Source organism: Lonchura striata, chromosome 8 (assembly GCF_046129695.1).
Source record: "Lonchura striata isolate bLonStr1 chromosome 8, bLonStr1.mat, whole genome shotgun sequence".
NCBI classification, from domain to species: Eukaryota; Metazoa; Chordata; class Aves; order Passeriformes; family Estrildidae; genus Lonchura; species Lonchura striata.
The window spans coordinates 36616789-36625745 of record NC_134610.1 but is presented as its reverse complement, the minus strand read 5'-3'; the positions used below and the strand labels follow the sequence as shown (position 1 = coordinate 36625745).

The following is an 8957-nucleotide window of genomic DNA, read 5'->3' as shown; positions in this document are numbered from 1 at the left end:
GAGGGAACTAAAGAGAAATATCAAAACAACCAAACAGCAAAACAAAAAGCAACCAAATAAAAATGACATGTTTTTTTACTTAAGGAGTCCTTGTCTCCTCACCTGTGATTCATTTGTCGGCAGTTAAACATCATTACAATATTACAGCCAATCTCAGGGCAGAAGAGCTGGGCTTCGTACAGCCATAAAGTACAGGACATCAAACTGCACTTTATGGAGTTGGTGCTGCTCAGGAGTGACCCCTTCTAAACTTTTACAGTTCTCTGCATTCTTCTGATTATGGTAAAGATTTATTTGAACTTTGATATATATATGTATTAAAAGAGAAAAAAAAATAGAGAAAAGAATGAAAGGAAGGAAGGAGTCTTTTATTAAAAACATTTCATCCAGGTTCTCTAAGAGAAGAAACAACAGCAAGAGGTTTTAAGCTGGTGGCTTTGATTCACCTCCTGAAGTGGTCACGGCTGGATTTGCTTGGGTTCCTGTTCAGAAATAAACACGTAGGCTTGCATTACACCCCTTACCCCCCGTTGGTGCTCTGCTCTCCCTGAGCCTGCCTGACATCCCATTGCACAACCCCTGGCAAGCTGGAGCACCACGGAAAGGCCTGGGCAGGGTTCGTTTCCCTTTTGCCGGGGGAGGAGAGACGCCTTGGTGGGTGAGTGCTGACTGACTCCCTCTCTCACCTCCTCCTCTTCCTCCTCCCTGCTTGTCTTTCCCTGCAGCACCCCTTGGCACTGCTGGTGAAGGAGTTTAGCAATTCCCTCAGAAAACAGACCCTGAAAATCTGATTTAGCCTCTCAGCTCACTGCAGAGAGCACAGGGCTGATCGCTGCCCGCTGCTCTGCAGCCACAGCAGGGATGGGAAAGGCATTGAGGGGGTGCTGCAAGCAGAACTGGGAAGTCAGGAAAGAAGAAAACATCCCAGGTTTTCCTCTTCTTTTCCAGGATTGCCCTTGTGCTGCTGTCACGCTTGGCTTGGCTCAGAGGGCTGCACTTCAGCACTTGGCCTGCAGATCTGTGGAGCAAGGAAATGTCCCAGTACTGTGGGACCCTGCTTCCCCTGTATGGAATATCATCTGCTAGGCAGCACTATTCCATAAAAATGGGGGCCTTTCCTGGCTGTAAATAATGGGATTTTACACACTCACTCACAGAAACGCACCTGCGATGGATGTCTGCATATACAGCGTTTTTGCAGAAATGCAAGATTGGGATGGAATGGAATGGAATGGGATGGAATGGAATGGAATGGAATGGAATGGAATGGAATGGAATGGAATGGAATGGAACGGGACGGGACGGGACGGGGTGGGACGGGATGGGATGGGATGGGATGGGATGGGATGGGATGGGATGGGATGGGATGGGATGGGATGGGATGGGATGGGATGATGGGATGGTGGGATGATGGGATGGGATGGGATGGGATGGGATGATTCGGTATCTGCTCCAGTCCTGGTTCAGGTATGGCAGGATCTCAGCCTCATGATGCCCAAGGGTGTCCATCCATCTTGTTGCTCCCTATGCTGTTTTTTTGGAAAACACCCTCTGAGCAAGGAGCTTGATTTAGGGACAGATAGAAAAGCCATCAATCCCAGGAAGCCCCCAGATCAGAGCAATGGGCTTTTTTGAGGTTGTACACAGTGGAGAAGTGCTGATGATGCAGATTTTTCCAAGGAAACTTGCCACTTCACAGAGTTGCTGTTTCCCATGGGGAAGAAATGTGCTGAAAACTTGCAGTATTCTTCTTTTATGTCTTTTTTTCTCTCCCTATTTTATTTTGATGGGTTGAGGGGAGACAAACCTGAAATGAAACACTTCATTTTGGTCAGTTTAAGCTGATGGGGCAATATTTCATTCTTTTGATTGGATGGGTTTCAAATCGATTCAGAATATGCTCCAGCTTTGCTCAGGAAAAGTGCAGCTCTATCTCTTCTCTTTTATTGTGGATCTGCTCTTGGGAGGACCTCGATGCCCAGGAGGCAAAGAGCAACTTTGGTCTGGCCAAGCCCATGGGAATGGTGTTGATCCAAGGGCATGGTTGCATATTCCAAAGAGCAGGGAGGTTGAAAGCAGCCCTGATAATCCATAATTCCTCTCCAGACATACATGAAGGAGAATGAGAAAGAGAGAAACTCTCTGGAGAGCCTTGTCACAAGCCCCTCCCTGCTGCCAGCCTTCAGCAAAGCACACATGGTAATGAATTTAACATAAAGACCTGAAAATAAGTATTTTGCAATAGTTTCAGCTCCTGTTCAGATTTCCAGCATTTCAAATCATCTTTATGTCACATCAGTTCAAACATATATATAGAAAATAGTGGGTTTTTTGCTTGACAATTGTCCTGAAGCCTCATTTGGAATTTCAGGTTGTCTGAGCCTTCCTTCCCTCCAGCTGAAGTGTGTGGCTGAGATAGGAAGACAAAGAAAAGCTGGTATGAGCCATCAGTTGCTGATGATTTCGTGCTGAAGAGCTCAGTGATTGCTGCTGGGTTTTTGGTTTTATTTTTCCTGTTTGTTGGCCAGCTCCCTCCAAATTTCTCTGGTTGCTTTCTCCAAAATGGTTCTGTTTTCCTCAGTAAAATTTAAAGTACAGATCAAACAGAGCAGGTTGTGTTGTTTTCCTGTTCACATTTTTTAGAAAAAAACTCTAAACTGGTGTGTTTTGAAATGGTATTATCTTATCCTAAAAGTGCTGAAATCCAATCTGTTATCAAAAGCAGCATTCTCCTGGGGTTTTGGGAAGTTTTTTTGCAGTCCAAATGCTACAAATGATGCTAGCTAATGCAAAACAAAATAACAAAATATGGAGTCATGAGGTTTAACTGGGACAGACTGGGGAATGTGGCCCTGTTTTGTCCAGGATCCTTGGCCACTTCTGCAGCTCTTGCAAGGTTCAGTGCAATTGCAGAGTGGAAAATATTATTTTCCTGCAGGAGGATCCCTGATATTCTTCCTGTGTGCATTCACAGAGCTTCTGTGCTGGCATGGGTGTCAGAGAGGGAACTGGAGACATGAATCTCCCCTGGATGTTTTACCCTATGAATTTTCTGGGAGGAATGCAGGAATTGCTGTCCCACAGCAGGTAAGAGATGTCTTTCTATGCTCATCGACTTTGCAATAAGCCTCCCAAAGACACAGCAAACCTGGTTTGAGCATTTGCTCTTGTTTGAACTTTGGCAAATGCTCCTGCAAACCTGCTCCAAGTGCAGAGTAACCTCTGTGAGGGAAGATTTATTGCTCTGGACCCAAACCAGGCAGCATTTCGTCGTTTTGGAGCTCCACACTCCGGGCTGGCTGAGCTGTTAAGTTCTGATGTTCAATCCACGGGCTGGAAGGAACCTCCAGGTGTCATCTGCTCTGCCCTCCCTGCTCCAGGTCTCAGGTGTGGTTTCTCCAGAGGTTTCTCCTCAGGCTGGAGTCCCCCTTCTTCCTTCTGAGACTCCTGGACAGCCCGTTCCTCTCTTCCTGTACTGTTCTTACCAGTCATGCAACAAAGAAGTCCCAAAATCCAGAGGTTTTTGTGTGTTTACTGTAAGCTGGATGGGAGCCCTGATGACTCTGATGCATTGAAAAGATCAGGGGAAACAAGGAATAACAGGATCCGTTGCCATAACAGAGGATGATCCAACATCTTCAGACCTAAAAATAGTTTCTCCCTGTTAACATCTCTGTGGGAAGGAAGGACTCCAGGAAGAAAGGACTCCAGGAAGGACTCCAGGAAGGACTCCAGGAAGGAAGGACTCCAGGAAGGACTCCAGGAAGGACTCCGGGAAGGACTCCAGGAAGGAAGGACTCCAGGAAGGAAGGAAGGAAGGAAGGAAGGAAGGAAGGAAGGAAAGAAGGAAGGAAGGAAGGAAGGAAGGAAGGAAGGAAGAAAGCTACAGGGAGCAGAGTTTTGCTCCAAGTGACAGCTGGAGCAGGCAGTTAAATATCTGGAATGGATGAGATATGGCAAGACCCAGCTCTGCCCTCAGCTTTGCCCCATGCTCCTCACATGGTACTGGACTGATCCTTTTTGTTAGTTTTTCCTTCTCTTCCTCCCTTAAACATCCGAGGGAAAAGACTATTCCCAAAATGTTCTTACAAAGGCTGGAGTTACTCCAGTCCTGCTGGTCTTGGAAGCAGAAGTCCAAAGAAACACTTTTGAAGACCTCTGACCCCCCAGCCTGTCTGGCCTCATGCTCTATGCAGCAATCACCACCAGCCGTTCTCAATAGCTGGGAAAGAGCTGGGATTTCCCTCATGGAATTTCCCAGTAAAACCAGGGATAACTCCAAGCTCTTGTGCCATGTCCCTGCTCTGCAGACAGAATTTGGTTGTTTTCCTTTTTTTGTCCCCTCTGATAAAACACACCAAGCTTTGGAGGAAGAGGAGAACTCGATGGATGAAAGGTGTCCTCAAATCCCCAAGTTTGGAAAAGAGCTGCTTTGTTCTGAGCCTCTCCAGGGATGGTCTGGCTAGGCGTGCCTCAGAAGGTGTGCCTTCTGGTGTGCCATGCCAGAGATCCTATCAGAAATCCCAGAAATTGGCTGCCAAGACCTGGATGGCTTCCACTTCTCCCCTGGGCAGCAGGATGCTAATTGCCCTCTCCTGGTGATGTCTGCAGGCTGTGGAGCTCATGGTGGGCAGCTCTGGAAGAAGCCACAGCTCATCCCTTTGCTTTAACATGGAACTGAGGAGATCTGGGAGTTTTAAACAACCCAAACCAGAGCACCCAGTGCAGGGCTGAGGTCTCTGCCCACTTCTTTTGGATATATCTGCTAAAGATCTCATCAATTCCTGTTCCTGAAGTTCATACCACAGCACAGCCAAAGCAAAAACATGGAAAGTACAATTTATTTGGAGAAAAAGGCCTCTGGATCTGCAGCTGCTATAAACTCACAGGAGACTTTTTTTTTTTTTTTTTAACAATAAGTAGAAAAGTCTCATTAATTTTGCCTGCCAGTTTCTGAGCTTTTGGGGTATTCCAGCATCTGCCTCTCTGAAGATTAGAAACCCTGTTTCTGTGAAGGCTGGGATCCTTTCCCAGCAATAAAAAACAGAGGTTATTTTTAGTGGAGGGCTGAACTTTGCAGGGTCACGAGAAAATGGGAGAAAGACGGGAAATATTGGTTAAAGAGTCATTATGGGAAACTCCTGGGAGATGAACCTGCGTTTATTCCTGGGGTTCTTATTCCTGGGGTTCTGGATTTTGGATTTTGGATTTGGGGTTTGGGATTTGGGATTTAGAATTTGGGATTTGGGGTTTGGGATTTGGGATTTGGGGTTTGGGATTTGGGATTTGGGATTCGGGTTTTATCCCTGGTCTCCATAGGTTTCAGTGCCATGGATTTCATGTCTGTGTGGAGCTGGGCAGGATTACCTTGTCTTTGGACGTGCCCATTGTGAGAAAGGATCATCAGAAAGGTCAAGGAATCACCAGCCACTGCTGCTCTGTCCCCTTCCTCTCCTTGCAAAAGACTCCCAGACTTCTCCAATCTCCTTCCAAGAGGAAACTGATGGGTGCTAAATAAATTTGTGGAAGAGAAGAGCACTCCAAATGCTCTGATATTGCTGCTTCTGCTCATCCACCATGTTTTCAGCATTTTAAACAGGAGGAGTCCTATTACAAAGCTGAAAATTCTGCTTTTTCTTTGGGAAGAAGACTTTGATTTCACTGTTTTGCATCAAAATCCCTATGGAATTCTCTCTCTGTCAAGTTAAAGGGCCATGATAAACTGCAAATGGCAGAGCTGGAGAGCAAACAGGGGAACTCCTGGTTCCCTTTGCTTGAGTAGGGCCTTGAAAGCATTTCCTGGGACACTCTCCCCAGTAGACCCTTGGGCACCTGCAGGTGCTGATTGCCACACCCTGAAGGGCCAGGAGGCCCCTGAGAGGCACACTCTGGCCACAGCTGTTGAGACTGGGAGATCCACATCCCCTCTTCCAGTGTCACCAGGCTGGCACAGTGACACAGGAGTAACCACTTGGGTAGGCACGGGCAGAGGTCACAGCTCATCCACGACTTCCCAGGGTTTGGCTCCGAGGTGGAAGCTTGCTAAAAACCACGGGCTTTGCCAGGAAACAGCTGCCTTTGTTCATTCTCTCTCTGTTTATTGAGCTCTTTTCCCAGGCATCTCCTCTTGACATCTGTAACAATGGGGATCTGCCTCTGGATCACTGTTAACACCGAAGGTGTCCCAGCATGGGTGCGAATTGGGGTGGTTTGAGTTTCCTTTGATGAAATTTAAGGTGGTGCTGTTGGATAACATTGACCTGTAGTGTGCTCAGGTGTGAATCTCCTGGTTTGGAAGCACAGGGAACACCTCCACTGAGCAATGGACCTGGATATTCCAGGCAGGCACTGCCAGGCTGGAATATAACCCAGGGAAGCAGAGGGATGCTGTGGGGTCTTAACTTCTTTTTGCCAGGGTCAAGATTGAATGTGTGAGATGGAATTTCTTGTTTGGACTCAGATGTTTCTTAGTTCTATCTTGGTTAAAGTCTCACAAGCTGTGAGTTCTGCAGCACTTCACTCCAACAAACTAAAAATGGAGCCCTGTCTCTCTCTCTACAAGGTCTTTTAAGGATCAGCTGTCCAATTAAGAAGTGACACCTCAATTATTTTTACTTTTAATCCAATAATCAACCACCTGTACCCACAATGTGGACTTCTTTATGCAATTATACAAAACCACCCAAAGTCATGGAGAAGACAGTGAAGAAGAAGGACTCCACCCCAAAACCTCCATCTTGTTTTATATGTATTACTATATTCTAAACCCTTAAACTCTGAGCTTCCCACCCTGTCATATTACACACTTCTATTCAAACTCCACACCCACATTCCCAGTTCTGTCATTCCATTTTGGAAGCCTTCTCCACAGCCTCAGGTCAAATACAGAGTTCTCTTGGGGGTCCGTGCCTGGCAGCACAGCAAGTCCAAAACTCTCAGTAACCAGGGTTCCAACAGCATGTCTAATTTGGGTGTTCATGAACTACTCCATTGCTGCCCCAGTGGTTTGAGTCTGTGTTGGTTGTGGCTTCTCTTGTTGGAGCTTGATGGTGTGGAACCACCCCCGCGTTCCTCCAGGAGAGTCTGGCTGACCCCTCTGCCCCTGCTGGGAACCTCATGGGGTTCCTGCAAAGCCAGGAAACCTCTGCCACTACCACAGACAAATCACATCCATGTCTGTCCACGGCTCTTTCCATAACCCTTGGATTCCACTTGCAAATTAAAAAAAAAAAAAACAACCAAAAAAAACCAGTTTGGGTTGTTTAGTAACACCAGAAAACCCTCAATGTACCGATGAGTGGGAGTGAGTCCTCCAGGACCAGACATGGACATTGGGAATGCTCCATGGTGGAAGCAATTACCCCATTGCAACAGGCTTTTCCCGCTTACCTTCAAAGCCAAGTTGGGTTCCGATTGTATCCGTTGCTGTGGCATGGAATAATGTCTGCTTGGGAAAGCTGGGCAATAGTTGGCTGAAGAAAAGAAAAATATCTTTCAGATATTTTATAATCCAAAAAACGTGGTCTCCAATGAGCTTTTTCCAAGCACATTAGTGCTACAGCCATTAATAATCATAGGGCTCAAAGAAGGAAAAAAAAAAAAAAATCAACTGGAAGAGAGTTGAAAGGGAAACCTATTAAAATAAAAAAAGCAATTTCCCAAAAATATATACAGCTTAATTTCCAATTTTTTCTGGGTTTTTTTTTTTGGGGGGGTTTTTTTTTTAGTTATTTTTTGCTGTAGCTAAAGCTTTCAGTGACCTAATAGTCCTTTAAAAAGCCAGCTGCAAGAAATAAAATGGGGCTGTTTTGTTCCTCTTGCATTGTTCCAAACAGCAGGACCCATTCCTCCTTGTCCTGATTGAATGCTTCCCAGTGTGTCTAGACATGTTACCACCACTGCTGAGGAGCCAGGAGATACCAGGGTTCACCCCAGGAGCTGGGAAGGTCCCTTATCTGTCCTCCTCCCCATGGAGAGTCTCTCCAAACCCAAGACTTGGGCTAAAACCCAGATTATGAGATTCCTAAAAATATCTCCTGCTTTGTTCATTTTTAGGTTGTGCTGGGGTCATATTTTCCACGTTTTTGGCAGTGGGAAGCCGAGATTCCTGCAGGAGAACACAACTTCCCGAGCAGGGATTTAGAGGGCAGCACACAGCTCCCCGTGCTTGGTGGCCACAGAGCAGAAGGTCACAGGATGAGCTGTTCTATCCCGCCCCAGCCCCGCACATTCCTGCAGCCTGGGACAGCTTTCCCTTTTTCCAGGGAGGCTCCAAGTGCAGATACCTGGCCCAGTGCTCCAGATGTTCTCAATATTTACGCTTTGTGAGATGTTTCACCTCAATTTCTGCCTCTTTGTCCGACTGTCACTTAACAGCCGCTCCTTGGCGTGGCAATTACTTGGCCTTGGAATGTCTCTGACCAGGATGAAGTGCTGGTCCAGTCCTCTTCTTCCTGCCAAAGGTTGTTAGCACATCCATGCCACAGCTCATAGCTCATCTCCAGTCACGCCCTTGGATCCCAGAAATCCTGTGTGCTAAGGACAGGAAGGCTCTTGCCGGCAATCCCGAGAGCACTTGAGGCGGTAGGAGTGCTTCCCAAATGAAAAAATAACAGGGATAATAATAGCCCTTATCCCTGCATCCTCCCTCTGAAGCACCAGGACTTGGCCAGAGGCTGTCATCTGTCAATTACAATCTATTTCTGTCCTGTGCAGAGGGATCTGGCTGGGATTCCTGGGAATGGGCTGCTCGCATGACTCATTCCCAGCTGATTGCTCCATGGCTTCAGCCAGGTGCTCCTGGGACTCGGTGTCCTCATCTGGTGCCCATAAAGAATTGATGCTTCAGGGGCAGGAGGGAGAAATGGAAGGGTGGTGAGGAGCACATCCCTTGGAGTTCTCTGCCCAGAAATTATCCTGTGTGAAGGCACAGAGGTATTTCAGAGGTAAGGACAGGA

General features: G+C 46.8%; 1 long non-coding RNA gene across 1 annotated transcript; it reads right to left on the bottom strand.

Moving 5' to 3' along the window:
* Positions 1–352: 352 nt before the first annotated feature.
* Positions 353–8357, bottom strand: LOC110475449 (uncharacterized). Its single transcript, XR_002466280.3, has 3 exons — positions 8286–8357; positions 7390–7472; positions 353–482 (listed from the first exon to the last, which is right to left on the bottom strand). It is a non-coding gene; the product is annotated as an uncharacterized LOC110475449 (long non-coding RNA).
* Positions 8358–8957: the final 600 nt, after the last annotated feature.